At 30.6% G+C, this 16,755-nt stretch overlaps 1 protein-coding gene across 6 annotated transcripts in view; it reads right to left on the bottom strand.

Moving 5' to 3' along the window:
* The window catches only part of LOC142319213 (eukaryotic translation initiation factor 4 gamma 3-like), a 230,884-nt gene that overhangs the window by 180,234 nt on the left and 33,895 nt on the right, over nt 1-16,755 (bottom strand). Inside the window, exon 1 of one of the 6 annotated variants that reach the window (XM_075356241.1) lies at nt 1,826-1,917. The exons of the other annotated variants lie outside the window; for them this stretch is intronic. The gene's annotated coding sequence lies outside the window, so the exon portion shown is untranslated. Of the gene's footprint in view, nt 1-1,825; nt 1,918-16,755 lie in introns of those variants that run through there. 6 annotated transcript variants of the gene reach the window in all.

Genomic DNA, 16,755 nt, shown 5'->3' with positions numbered 1-16,755 from the left:
TTAATCGCGGCAACCGAAATTAAAATTACATCAACAATGACCAAACGCAAGAACATCGCATATATTTTCTTTCTTTCTCTTTAATTTTAAAATCCTTCTTGTCTCTTGGATTAGCCGCGTTATACGTTAATTTTAAATACAAGGATGTAAAATATCACGAAACTTCTAATTTTAGAGTTAAGTTATGAATTCTATATAAGAAAAACTTCAGTAATAAAAGATATTCACGTTCGATCGATCGTTTCGGTTATACTTTCTGGCCGTAAGTAATCGGAAATGAGCATCTTAATCGCATGAATGAACACTTCATGCTGTAGCATTAAATTTACTAGCTGCCATCGCAGCGAAGAGTCTATGCCGTGTAAACAGGAATCGGTTCGATCCTAGTTGATTTTATAATGTTTAATACAGCTGCCGCATAAAATACTTAAATTTACTCTTTAAGCTTTAGAAAAAAAGTACCGCATTAAATATATTTCACATAGAATTCTATACAGGCTTCTGGTATGTCAGCGTACACCTTCTCTAGTAGCTTAACACGATTCGCTCCATTTCGCGACCTAACGGCCGTCCTTGCCCCCTCCTGCAGCAGTCGACCATTACACTACAATGTAACTTTCACAACTTCCTAACCGGAAGGGAATATGCTATTAATTTAAAAAGGTTTAAAATAAGTATAAAAATTAATATTTTGTCCAACTAAAATTATTATTTAAAAAAAATAAATAAAAATGTATTATTCCGGTAGATACGGAATAATAAACATGTAATCGTCAGGTTAGATGTAATAACAGTGAATGTATGTATTATCGACGTGAATGTTTACGATTAGAAATTTATAACGGAACGTCCGACATTCCACACCGTACTTAAAACCCTCAAAAAACAATTCATTCAATATAAAACAAAAACTTCACCGATGAAGGTTCAAATAAAAATAAAAACGCAACTAAGCATAGCAATCGATTTCAGAAAAAATTTAGAAGATTCAGTTTTCATATTCCCAGACATGTACGGGGTTATAACTTACCGAGGAAAAGCCGGATGAACACAGATTACCGACAAAACTTATATGTTTACTACCGATTATTTCATATCGGTCGAATTATTTAAGGAATCGACAAGTAACAAAACGCAAATAAAATCAGGAAGTTTAAGTGAAAATACAACGTTTTATTAACATTCTACAGCAGAATAAAAGCAAATTTTCATTGCAAAAAATGTACTCTTCATTTTAGGGGTATGGTCTTAGCCTTGAGCCAAGTAAAGTTGGAGGAGATCGTAATTATCTCGGCATGGAAGACGATTCAAAATAGCCTAACAGTAAGTTACATTATTTCCGAAATTGATAACATTGATACATTAAATCCAAAATTGATCGAATATCCCGAATTTTATAATGAAAAGGATTACTTATATAAAAAAAATTGTTAATTTTGTTTCTCATAAAATCGTGAAAATTTCATTCACAAAGAATAATCCAACAACAGTATTATCTTAATGTCAAAAAAACTCCATCAATTTCAATATTTCAACCAAGCCAAAAATAAAATTAACTGTTATTTTGATATAAATTATAAATGATTTATGATTCACAAGGTTAAATGTAAATAAATTTTATAAACATCGAACGAATCATAAGGTCGTCGAACACTCTCAAGGCTTCGATAAGCATCTTTTTTATACTAATACTACATAGGTTATATAAAACAAAATATTATGACGATAATTAACCTTATATAAAGTTACGGTCGAGACAAAAATGTAAGTAGACGGCTATATATATACTAACTAAACATAATCATAAACCAACTAAACCTTTTACCAATATGGTGTTAATAAAGAAAACTTATGGACTCGTAATTTCTCACAACGAAAACGTTCAAACGCGATATAACCAGAACTATATCTGCGATACGACTACACAAAAGAAGGTTTACATATATTGTTTCAAATAAAATTATCTATTTGTAATAATATATAAGAGAAGAGATATTTTTTAATTATGTCAAAACAGAAAACAAGAAAGATTACATACATTTCACTATGCATAAACGTGGTTATTTTAATGTCTTAAAAAATAATCAACGGGATATAGCTGAACGTCGACAAATTAGATAAATATTACATAACCAAAATTTCAGTAGTGATAATACAGACAAAGGTCGTTTGTAAACTTAGTTCATAAAAACTTCCGCTAGATGGCAGGTTAGTGCTGAACGCAAGCAACAGTTCCTCGTTTTAAGCCTTCTTGAACGATGTGTACACACACGCATACATCAAGGCCGACTGAACAAGATACAGGAATTTTAAGACGACAAACTTCTACGATAAAATCACATTTAAATCGCGTAATGTTGTATTTAATAAATCAATCTTCTTTAAACCCTATATAAGACTATAAATTTCTTCTGATTAAAATTTAATACAATTCCAACAGATATATAATTACAATAACTATATCGCCTAAATGTAGGAAAAGAAATTAAATTGACTACCTTTTGTCGCTTTAGACAGATTTTAACAAAGAACTTGGTCCATTCCTCCGACGTGTCTGGTAAAATTCCAAATTTAACATTTTCAAAAAAACTTTCTAAAATTCCTCAAGGATCAATTATAGGAATTTAAATAAGCCCAAAAAAGTCATGATAATAAATAGCAACAGTAATAAACTGACCATACGTAACGAATGGTATTCTAGTCAGTGGCTTCTAAACCATTAGTTCCTACTATTACGATCCCTCTTCATACATTCATATCTTAATCAAGGGTCTGGGATTATTTCCCCATTTCTCTTACAGCACATGAATGAATTAGTTTAAGTATCGGCATGGTACTAATAAACATTTCATTCATCTGGCTTAAGAACCGACGACAAAGATAATTGAGAAGTTCAATAACAAAGGATTGTCATTTATTAACTATAACCGAGGAAGGAAACTTAAAGTTACGATTATAACCATCATTTCAATCATAGTTAAGATGTGTATACATATATTTATGTATTTCCTACAACATTTCATAACGTGCACATATAGATTAATTAATTAGTTGATACAAAATATATCAAACAAAAATATCATGAAAACCTGTATGCCAAAAGCTGCGTAGAGGCGCGCGCGCGCAGAGAATGAGACAGAGAGATTCTACAATCTAAATGTAACGGCTGAACAATGGCTCGAGACGCTATATCCTCAAATAATAGTAATAATAATAAAATAAGAGATAAATATTTACTTTTGTGTTGAGGATAAATAACGACGTTTAATTACAAAGTTCAACCCTATTTTTGAAATAAATACCACTTGATAAAATATTTCCTGTATGGGTAACATATACTGTTCTTCAAGGAAAAACACAAACCGATCGCGCGTTTTACTGAAAAAAAACATGAAAAGTTGATTTTTAATATTGCGTGTTACAACCGCTGCAGAATGGTATTTCAGTCAAAGTTTACACCAAAAGTCATACAGTAAATAATTTACAAATATATAACAAAACCAATATTTATAACGTCCAAAAAAAAAGTAATGAAATATAAAAATATTTATACATTTTTTTTTTTTAATTTTGACATTTATAGTCAAAACTAATAATAAAAGATACGAATAACACAATTTGTTGCAGATCGTTAAAATAAAAAAAATCCGTACAATATTATTTTTTAATTCTTTGAATTTTTTTTAGGTTACTTCATTTATATTAATATATACAAAATATTGATAAGCCTAAACAGCTACTAACATGAAAACAAGACTGTTCGCTACAAAAAGAAAGGGCAAAAATCTACATTTTGATTAGAAAACAAATAAAAAACCAATATAAGGACACTTTAACGAAAGCTAAGACAACCTAGGACGCAGAAATTTATCACTTTCATACAGTATATTTTCAAACTGATTTTCTTGAATTGTCGTGCCAACTATAAATCAGAATGGCAAGTTATTTATCATTGTAGTATGACAACACAATATAAGTATTACTAACGAAAAAACATTAAAAAAAAAATCTTGAAGTAGACAATATAATTTTTCTTTAAAAGAAATCTTTCATTGAAGATATCTGAGGAAAAAATATCTACACCGGACGGAAAACTCTTCAAAATGTAATAAGTCACCGAAATCAGTTAATTTTTTTAAGAATAACGCTAGAACATCCATGAAAAAATCGTACGGTTATTTTTTTGAAAGGCTGATTTCGAAAAGTCAACTCCGAATTTAAACAATTTTATAAACGAACACTAAATTCAAAACAATGTTTTCTTTATTTCATTAAATCAGTAACTTTTCCCCAAAATTTAAATCACTTAAATATAATCTACAAAAATTAAAATATACACACTAACTTAAAAGAGACTGTAGTTTTAAAAAGCTGTAAATTAAAATTTCATTTTTGTTAAATAAAAAACCTACAACTTTCTCAATTCTCATTATAAATTCCTCGTAACAATAAAATTGCACAATAATTTACGGTTCACTGATTAATCATACATATAACAAATATTTTTCAACGGGCCGATAAAAGAATATTACGTATGTAAATATTAGTATAAAAGCGAGACAGAAATAAATTCTAAGAATTTGTACATTACTTCTGTGTAAAAGACTTGCGATTACTTTATTTAAAAAAATCCTACATCTTAATAAATTCATAAAATACAGGAATATAAATCGGCAAAGTAACGTCACTCGGGAATAGGGTAGAAAATATTTAGGGTGAATGATCCCTAGCAACTCTCAATTTGAAATGACATATATTTACACGTAAGAACTATCTTTATCGCCATATTAAATATTTTATCGTTATATACGTCTTTTAGATTTCAAAATTCGGGACGGAAAAATTCCAACTCCGCAAAAAAAAATTGTTAACATTAATTCACTGCAGACTTTTACCACCTTTTAATATAAGTTGTCCGATTTATAGAGGTTTTTCATTAACGTGTAGCGTCTACGCCATTAAAAAAAAATATATTTTGACGTTAACTAAAGCTAACACAAATTTTAAAAAACTATCTTATTTAAATTAATACAGGAAAATAATTAAAAACGACCAACGATTTAAGTTCACATGAGGTTAGCTGAACGATATTTATCATTCCGTACACGAACGAGACGATCAGGCATATTAACAGATAAAATAGTGAATGCGATCGGTGCCAGGAGCTTAGAGATATCATCGATCATCGTTCTCAAAACAGCAACTGTTACAGTGATAGTGACGTAATACGAGGAGCATACATAGGATTAGCGGTTTGTTTGTGTCTGCCGCATAGCATGGACGGGTAATATCGTCTGAGGTCCAGAGTACTCGAACCATCACGCCTTTTAATCAGCTGTTCCTTCTGACCTTCGGTCGGGGCCGTATTTATTCTATAACTTCGACCGAATTTTGATATTAAACCAAAAACTTCTTACATCAAATTCACCTTTCATGCCTACCATATATTCCGTGCATTTTGCCTAATTTTTTATACAGAACTTATTAGGATTAGTAAATAATTGATCGTTCAAGTTTTTGGTTAAATGAATTAGCGAAAAACACCAGCACAGTCCATCAAATTCCAAATAACTTGCAATCCGTTTAAATTTTCATAAGAAGGTTTTCAGCTATTCACATAACCCAAAAAGGCAGTATGTTTGATTCTAAAACGGTCTCAGTTTGTGCGATACGGTGCCTTTCGCTCTTATGGAATGCACATAATCATCAGAAATGAGTTAACGTTAAAAAACTAGACGTAGAACACGAATATAATGATAACGAATTATTATTCTCGATTTAGCAAAGAACACAATGGTCGATTAGCAACTGAGTAAACTCAGTTTATTCCATAAAGCATATCTACAAAAAATGCAAATTAAAAATGTCAACGAACTTCTTAAGAAAAAAATCTTAATACTTTATTGCCTACAATTATAAATAAATGATATAATTGATAACGAGAATATTTAAAAGAATATCAAGACATTACTCAGAAAGTAGAATCTTAACAGATTCCACGTATTAAAACAGTTTGGGCAAAAACTTGAGGGCACATTTTTTTATTAAAACGAAATTTTATATCCTACCTGAGATCTTTAAAAAAAAATCGTAAATAAGTTTCACGAAAAAAGCTACTAAAAGCAACTTATTCGTTACTCTTGTTACGAATTTGCGGTAGGCGATCTAAAGCGATAGATTCTATTTTGTTTAGAAAAGATGGTAGTATTTTCCAATTAAAACAAAACTTTACTTGTTCAGTTGCTAACAAATTATTTGCTCTTAAGAGTGGACCCATGTGGTTCCTAACAAACCACGTGTTATTACGTTTGATCGCAATGATAAGTGTATAAAAATACACCGGATACACTTCCGCGAATTAAGATACTTTTTATTGTAAAATACAGCAGATTGCCAACTGATAACAGACAATTTCTACATCCGTCTAAACTAAGGATAACTTAAAACTATTCGGTCCCCGTACCGAGGGGTTTAAATCCTGAAAGTTTTACGTTATAAACTTTTTTAATCGTGCATTGTAGAGGCGCTTATTTTATTGCATAAAATCTACGGAAAATAATAAAGCCCAATCTCATCGTTTTCAGCGCCTACTAAATTTGGCTTAAGTAGTAGAGGAGCCGACACAAATTACCTCTATATTTTAATACTAATGGATACAGACTAGTAAATATAAATACTGAATGAATATCAATAAAATAAATAAGATAACGAGAAAAACTTAAGCGACGCAAGGCGGTAACTGTGAATGAATTGTGGAACTAGACGCGCACACCGATAGCCGCCCCAGCCGTCGGGAGGTCGTTGCCCTTGTGCCTGCGAGTGCGTATCGACTGTGTACCCCCATTCAGTGCTTCCCGACCTGACTGCGATGGTGGGAGGACTTCGGCTCCCCAAACGGCGCCGCGTGTCAACGCTTCAAAGGGACCTGCTCGAAGCACCTTACTTCACAGGACTTATATGCCGAATACCGCTCTGCCGGCCATGTGAACAAGGATGCCTTCTAGGGCCAAACCTTTCCTGTAACACATTTAGCACTTTCAACTAGAGAAAAAAGAAGAGCGGCGCAATTAAAACTGCGCATCGCCTGCGATTCACGTGTACTCGTCTAACTACGTAAACCGATTTGATTTCGATGTTAAGACAAACGACACATAATGTATGCGGTTATAAAACGTAATATCGTCGTTAATTGCATAACTAGCATATCAACAAACAATTAAAACAAATTAATAACATTTCTACGAGAAAGTCTCGACTTGTTCATTGAACATAATTTTATTTAATTTCCAAGACAAACTGATAGAATTTTAATGGACCATTCGATAATTACAAGCTGATGCACTACACATTAAAGGCCCTAATATTTGAAAACAGATTATGATTAGCGTTTATGCTCTTAAATTTATAAAATGGAAGGCAAAGATTTATTTAGTTACCGTTTACAAAAATATATATTATACTAGGCAAACAGTGTCTCAGCGATTAATTACACTACTATATAGCTCTTAATTATTTTTATAGTGTAATATTAATTAGAGCAAATATAATAAAGAATAGAGTACCGGGTTAAATTCCGCATTTCTAATTAAGATTGCGGAGAAACAAATATTGGAAGTTTACATACTGTCAAGCACCACAGAGAGTTTATGAAATTACAGGAGCTGATAGTCTTTTTTGTCTCGGAATCTCTCTTAATGGGAAAAATTAATCATCATTTATTCGCTAGGTTTGCAAATGTTAAAAACAAGTAGAACATTAATATCAAAAGAAGTCTCTTGACATATTCCCAGAGAATTTTAAATTGTTTTATTTTTAAAAAAACTTTCAAGCGATACAAATTGAAGAGAAAAATAATTATTAAATATTCTCGTTAAAAATATTTATACTTTCATTTTAATGGGTCATTTGCCAGATTTTTAACTGGTTTATAGGAAACCCCTAACGGAAATTATTTTTCGAGAAGAATACGTACAACAATATGAATTTTTATAATAAAAATTAGACTGAAAAAACGAAAATGTAGTTGATTTACTTATTTCAAATAAAGCATATTTTGTTTTATATGAACAAAATATTCGTAAACATGGTAAAAAAAAAACCTTTTCTGTTTTCTATTATCTAAAAACAGAGATTCAAGAAAGTTACAATAACAATACCAAGAATGTACATTCGTTATTGAATATTTATTGTCATAATGTATAAATAATTGTGCCTTGTACAGGTATAAACATATTTTGACTAAACCGGTTAGTATCGGTCAGAATTAGTGTCAAACACAGAAATTCTTGTCCACTGTAGTATTCAAATTATAAATTTCTTTGTATGAATGGAAATAAAAGTCTACCCTTTTCTTTATTTACAAACTAAAAGTATAAAATCTATTTTTAGATACAGAAATACAATGGAATTGATTTCAGCTAATAAATAGGATATAACATCCACTCGTAGAAAAAAGTTTACTCAATATAAAATATTACAAAATTAAATTTATTTAATTAATAACAAAAATACATTAACATCAAACCAAAAAGAAACTATCATAGCAAAAAAAAACCCTGCACCCATAAATAGATACCGAATAAAAGTTAAATATTCTCATAAAAAAATTAAATGCGTAAGTTTGTATAGTTTCCGAAATTTAACTAGCAAATTTTTGAAAATGAATACGAATTATACCAGTGTACATTTAACTCTTCGTATAAAGACAATTAAGCAAAATAATCATGAAATTTTCGATTAATAAAAAATGTAAATATGATTATTCTAGACAATTATTAATTATTATTTTGGACAAAAAATAGGACAAATATTTATTTTTCATAACATTCAAATGACTATTTGTCGTAAATAATTAAATCTTCAAATATCATGAAAACTAACATCGGGGAAAAATTCCTCCCCGTAAGAAACCCATCAAAAATTTACGACAGCTACTAATCTTACAAAGTATGTAATATATATATATATATATATATATTAAAATGCTACAGATGGAAAAAACACCTAGCGAAACGCTGCTATGAGTAGTAGATACAAGTAAGTCAAACATTACAGCCGTTTGCACAAGGATGTTCTCCCTCGAAACAGCACATATAGCACAATATAAACGCGACATGACTTCTTGACCTGCCCGCTAACCGGCGAATAGCAGGTGGCATGACCCCCATACCCAATTCATGTGACCTACAGTAAACTGTCCGATTCGTCACCATTCGCACATATAAAAAATTTAATCGTTTAAAAAAAACGAATAGTATAATCTGTAATTACGGATCAACGTTTGGAGTGGGAAGTATGGCAACCAACACCTGCCAAAAAAAATATAAAATTTAAGAAATTTACAACAAAAAACTCATGATTATCACAACCGAAGAGCAACCAGAGTGAACTTTCACTAAAATAAATACATAAAATACCCAGAACGTTCTATTAAACGATGATTATACAAGACCAAACAATTATCATCATCATCTGAAGACTTTAAAGGTATAAAGTATATCTGAAGTATAGGTATGAAAATTCATAAAGAAAGCTTTTGACCTAAACTAATACAGCCGAGGGGAAAATGGGGCAGAAATTAACAAAACTATAAATTCTGGTTTCAAGAATAATCTATCGTTTTACGATCGACTACAACCGTTCAGCAAAAGGCTGATCCTTGAATCTCCGAGGGCTCTGCTAATAACTACTTCCATGAACACAAAGCGATAAAAAAACACGAGAAATACAATCCGAATTCAAAACAGGGATTTATAGAGCTCGCAATAGGGATTACGTCCGATAGTAATGCTGACGGAGCTTTTATAAAGTTTTGAAGCGGCAGGCATTATACGCCAGCACGAAGTTAAAAACAGGGCTTTTTAAAAAATTCATTTACGTTTACAATTTTTTTGATCTGATGTTTTCATTGTATCGTCGCGGGAGTAGAATGGAAATCCATCGGTGAACTACATTCCCATTCTTCCTGGCCTTCAGGAAATCAATTTAAAATGTATATCTGATTACGTTCGTACGGATAATCATCATACGCAGCTTAAAAATGGAAGGAAAAAATATTCCGAGGAAGAAAGTGGAACGGGCTACAAATGGGATACGGCTAGGGCTACACGGCCTACCCACCGCAGTAAAGACACCTTTACAAGACACAGTTATCATAAACAAACTAGGAAATGTGTATCAAAATTTATTATACTATTTTCAAACAACGTAATTAATAATACTAACAACACAACAGATAGATATATAATAAAAAGGTTAAGCACTACAAACATATATTTTATATAAATGGGATTAATTTTATTTTCATGACAGACATCGTAAATTTAAAGGGACAGCCACCTTCGAAAGGGTAATAAAAACTACTATATGACAACGCGGAATAGAATTGATAGTGAAAACTTTATATTTAATACTAGCGATAATTATGAGATAAAATACGTTACATCTACTGCAGAGTTTCGTAAAGAAACTAGTAGTTTCTTTCACTGACCAATACATCAACGATATTATAAATTTTTTCTGAAGCGGGCGAAAAATATTTTCCTCCTTTCAACCAAAAAATCTAAGCATAAAGAAAATATTAAAAATACCAGGTGCTAATTCTTAATCTTTGTCCCTATTAATATTATAGGTTAACTGAATGCAAGAACGTTTTTCTTTTTTATACAGGGAAACAATAAAAATCAATCATACGAAAATATAATATGGGAGCATAATTTATCGGAAAATTAGTTCATGAATCGGCTTTGAACCATCAAGATGCTAATAACAGAACTTATTCTGTAAAAAAAAGTAAATAATAATAAATTACTAACTAATGATTAATCTACGATATCGGCCGGCATGAATGTAATCTCATGTCTTAAATATGAACGTTTTGTATGAGTAATACACAGAAATATTTGAAGGAAGCGATATAAATACTATTTAGGATACCAACCAATTAAATTCCCCATTTACATATTTACTTAGTAAAATTGAACCACGATTTTGTTATCTTCTTTAGACTATAAAATCAAATAATACAAAGGTAGACCATAGCCATATATATGTTTATTTAATATATTATATAGAAGAATGTCAAATATAAATATTGTAACTAAAGATATAATGACGAATATGAAATGAAACATTTGTTTTGAAAAATGGGAGTTTAAAGGTCAAAACGATAAAAATAAGCAAGCCGTTAACAAAGAATTAATTTATACCGGAACATGTTTAAAGGTCGATCGAAAATATATGAAGCCTCTGTAAAAATAAAAATTACACACTATCCGTACAATAATTTTGTTAGATCCCAGCAACACGACTGATCTCTCACGCGTATTTAATCGAAAAAACTAAGGAAAAATGCAAACAAATAAAAAGAAAAACATAAACAGATATGTTGATAGTTCTAAAGAATGTTAAACAAACACAGGGGTCAATAAGGCCATCCTGATTTTTTCAACATGTCATAAAAATTGTATATTAATTGATCAATCTGATAACAATGTTCTAATTTAACTAATCAATCATCGTCACGTTCATAAAACTATGCACAGAAAACAGTTTCGACCAATGTTTTGTTGAATTTTCTTGCGTAAACATATTTATTTTACTAAACGCTAAACTTTGTAACCGAATGCTAGCCGCTCAGGGTTCACTTCGCTATGTTCGTCGTACAGCAAAGAACGCTGTTTTCTTTATACTCATGGTAGAGTATACTGATAAATAGCAAAGCCTGGAAAACTTTATTTCCTCCAACTTTTCCCTCTTTATTACAAAGATGCTATAATATTCCCCAAACAGGAGCTAGGGCCTCCATCTACGGCTTAGAACCTTCCTAAGATAACAATGTATCCTGAAAATGTGAAAACAAACGGTTCGTTGGTTCTCGCGTCATGCTGTTGCAAACGGACAGAACCCACCACTTTTTTATGTATATTACATTTATAAAATTTTTTTTAATAATTCCAAATTTTATTTGACCTTTGACCTGAATTATTTCGAAAACTATCATGTTTGGTGCAAAGTGCCAATTACTTTCATCAGATCATTTTTTGTCTATTATATAACATTTATTTTGTTCGAACATAACATTTGTTTTGTTCGATTTCGTATAACATTACCCGCGCGCACAACACACATTTTTTAATTAATATAAATTACTTTCTTTAAATAATTAACAATAGATTATTTTTTAATCTGCCATATTTCTGAATTATCTTTCGAGAAATCCCATTAAATTAGTTCAATCAATTAAAATACGCGTTTCCTTACAAATTTAAACAACAAAAATTTTGGGTCATTGTTCGTACAAGTCACGAACCGACACTATAGACATTGTAAAACTTCCCTGAACGTATAATATAGCAATGAAGTAAACTGATATTTTAGTGAACTTGATTGTACGGTTATCTGCACCGATGCAGGTTCCTTGTGCATGTCTGTCTCCAATCTCCTCTAAATCAAAGTTAATGTTAAAATCAAAGAGAGTTTCAATTTTATTTTAGATCATTTATAACAAAGAAGATAGTGAACATTTTTACTCTCTACCGACTCTCTCTTTTGCACTTCCTATTGAAAAACCGCATGTGGGACAGATGGCAAAATTTGAAATACTTACAGCAGTAGTACGTTTTACGTACTTCAAAACCACATAAAATTTATTTTGTTACTTAAAGGTGTTGACGAGTAATAAAACCGACAAAACCGCTAAAAAAATACACGCTCCTTCTAACCGTAAACAACGTATCCAAAAATACTGATGTAAATTTTTTTAAAGATTTTATAAATTGCAAATAAACTCATTAGAATGAATAATAAATGATAAATAATAATTACAAAATGATAAACAATTCAAACACATTAGCTAGTTGTTCAATTCACTTTTACCTTATTTTACTCCTGCTAATGGAAGTTATGAATAAATCTTGCACTTTTTGATAACAAACTTTAGTGCTCCTGCCATTTTTTTTATTACGTAGAACTAATAAGACCTCTTCATCTTTGGTATAATGTTGTGTCCTCTTCCAGTAGTTTATAGAAAAAGTTCTGAAGGCGTGAGAATCTTTAAAATATTTTCCAGTTGAACCTATGTTTGATTATCCCTGAGTGATTTCTCACCCTGCGGATGGAAAAATTGTTATCTATATTCCGCTTCATTTTCATGCATTTTGACTTCAATGACTTCGCCTAATATTTCTGATTCAGAGGTTGCCTAAACTTTCAATATACATTTCTGACTTCTTGGGACTGTTGTGATTACCTGATAATGAGAATTATTAGAATTAACATCTTTATTGGAGCAGAAAATAATGTTATATTTTTAATATTGTCTTTGCAATAGTTGCACATTTCAGAGGGTGTAACAACTTGTTGGTTGACTGTCCTTTGAAGGCTTGGTTTAGTCATTTTTACAGTTCCACTAATACCATCACACGGTCCTTTTCAATGGTATGAAGCAAACAAATGCCATTCGGCTGTGATTTCAAAATCTTCTTGACGGTATCACAAATTTATCAATTTTTTTTGTTTTATACTGAGGAGCTTTCAGAAAAATAAATAAATTGCTTAAGTTGTGGTAACAGTGTTTTTACTTTATTTATAACTTGCTTTTGAAAGCAGAACTATGTAGTAGTATTGTGTTTCAAGTACTCACTAACACACAGTAGCTTTGGCTTTGTAAGTTTCCTTCTTTTTTAAAATATATAAGAAATGGATTTACAGTAGCATAAGTTTTTAACCAGTAATATGAATGCACTTCATCCTGTATCACAAAAGGGAAATTTTGAGGGAAGTCTCCCATTACAATACATTCACCATCCAACAAGTTTAACTCTTTAATGTTGACGAAATTAGTTTGTTTCTTTGCAACAAAATAATGTGCCTTTTTAGATTATTTAAATTTTCAGTAAGTTTATCCAAGTATTCTTGAAATGGAAGAATTTGAGTAATTAGTTCACAACGGTCAACAGAAACCCACTATTTGAAGATGATTTCAGAATCAAGATCATTCCAGCTCTCTTGTAGTAATCTGAGCACTTCATTAGTGCCTGGACGTTTTTCACACTGAGCATGCACGTTTCACTTTCTATATCTACATACCATGGTTGAAAGAATTTTATAATCAAACTTCATTTTTAGAGCAGATAACATGAGTTTTACATTCTGGTGGGTACTCACAGAGTGAGTACCTGACCCACCATCAGCAAATTTTGAAAACCCAATTTTCAAATTATGTTTTTCTTTGAAGACTGTGTTCAATTCTTTTTAAGTTATATAAGATAAACTTTTTTTCAATATTAATTTTCTTCCAGTCACTCATCTTACAGAGACACAATTCTTCTTGCCTGGCATCATTCGGCTGTGCTCATCATTCTGGTAAAAATCTTCAACAAATTTAATAACATTTTCATCAATTACACGACTGGGTTTCTTTTTGCCAATTTGTTGCAAAATTCCACTTGTTTTAACTAATTGCTTGGATTGATGGGCTACAAACTGACCAACACTAACTCATTTTGAATGTTTTGAATGCTCCACCAGCTGCTTGGTAATAAACTTAAAATAAATTTTTTCCTGGGTTGATGTAACCGTTTCATTTTATATTTTATTTTAATGATTAATTCTTCATATTCCTTAACTAAATCAGCATAACATTGTGGTACTAAACTGGTTTCTTCTGTAGAAATATTTAAATCAAAGGAATTGTTTTATTAACTGGTAACAGACATGGCTACTTTTATAACTTTATTCTTTTTAAATTGGTTCACTTTTCCCATTAATATGAAAATATTTATCCAAAACATTCGGTTTTACGAAAAGTAAAACCGATATTTTTGGTTTCAGTACATCCACTTCTTAAAGAATCAGTATTATTTGCTGTTCAGTAAACTAAAATATTGTGCAATACTGAAGATCTATTGTAAGTCAATTTGTGACATACTGTTTCAGTGTGAATGCCAACTGAACACTCCATAATCAGTTTTTATAAAATGCAAGGGTTCTTACAATAACAATACAGTTAGTATAAATCATAAAACTACCAATTGCACCTCACTTTGTCTTAACCCAGTTTCTCTACCGCTAAAATAAAAGTTTCTCTAATTAATAAAATTAAAAATAAAAGATATCGCATAAAAGACAAGTTCACTGCTAATAAAATTACTTTATAAAGACTTGTACATCACGTAAACACAGTATTAACACTAGCAATAATACAACATATCACATTGAAATACAAACAACAACTGAGCCTTCCACAATGTTTACATTCAGGATTAAGCAAACATTCACGTCTATGCATGTCTATTCACTTTTCCTGTTTAAACATGAGTTTGTGTGTATGAGTCATACTTTAAGTAACAAACTATCTAAAATATAAGCTATCTCAATGTAGACATATCAAAATATGTTAAACAGTAGACCTACATTATTATCTGAAAAAATTCATGCTGTGAATTTTTTGGATACATTGTTCACGATTAGAAGGAACAGTGTTTTTAGCAGTTTTGATAGCTTCATTTCTCGTCAACCCCTTTTGAGTACCAAAATAAATTTTATATAGTTTTAAAGTACACAATAGGTACTTACTAATGTAAAAATTTCAGATTATTGCCACCTGTCCAACATGCGGTTTTTAAGCTCCAAAAATGAGACTTCTCAAAATCACGATTTGGTGACAATTTTTTTTTTTTTTAATGAAAGACACTTAGCAACAGTCCAATTTTTTTCTTTAAATACTACTAGTACTTAAGAGTTAAAAGGTAAAAAACAGGTCTGTTACCCTAAGCCATTCATTATTTATTTTGGGCCCAAAATTTGAAAAAACAATTTGTCTACATAACTTCAGTAACATTAGCACATCAGTTAAATAGTTTTATAAATTTCAGTTATTTTCCTGTGCAATTTTTACCTTCTATTACAAATAACAAAACCTAGATGTCTTAATGAGTGACCCGTGTTATCACTCACTTGATTTATGACTTCAAGATTCTGCCTGACTATCCTTCCCCCTTTATAATAATCTTCATTTCATATTTGACTGACAGACATCCTTTTTTAATATCTTCCTTTAACACCACATTCATTTTCCTTTTGCTTTTCCTACCATTCATACTTCATTTCTGTGGCTGTAGAGTGTTAACTCCACACAGATATTTTCATAAGCATATTTATAATTCTTAGATCTACGTCAGATATTAGCAGACCACTTTTTCTCCATTAAAGCTTACCTGCGTTGTCAACCAAGTTCTTATCTCTCTAAAATACTAAGTCAATTCTTTGTAATTTTACTTCATATACATTTATTTTAACTTCAGTATATTATGTAAATTAATCAGATTTAGGTCTGGGTCCCACAGCAATGCAGTATGACGTAAGATACAATCAGCGATTAAGCTTTGCACTAACCAAAGAAGGTGAAATTATCAATGTTGTCAAGTGTAAAAGAGATAAATGAAAAAGAAGGGGATAAGACGGAACTAGATTTTTATTGTGTAATGGAAATTTGAGTCTATCAGAACAAACTATGTCCTTAAACTTAAAAAATGGAAAGCCGATGCAGTAAACAAAATAAATATCACTAATCTTGTTTAAACTTAATCACAATTTACTTAAGTTACTGAAATTTTAACACCAAAAAAATGTTATTGGAAACAATTCTTTATTACTATATCATAAGAATATTTAAATTGAGAAATATTATATACAAGAAAATGAAAATAAGTAAATAGTCATAAAGGAATAAATTTAAAAAAAGAACTGAAGTAG

This window comes from Lycorma delicatula, chromosome 2, assembly GCF_047948215.1.
Source record: "Lycorma delicatula isolate Av1 chromosome 2, ASM4794821v1, whole genome shotgun sequence".
Taxonomy (NCBI): Eukaryota; Metazoa; Arthropoda; class Insecta; order Hemiptera; family Fulgoridae; genus Lycorma; species Lycorma delicatula.
Note: the sequence above shows the minus strand (reverse complement) of the source record. Positions and strands in the feature narration are given on the sequence as shown.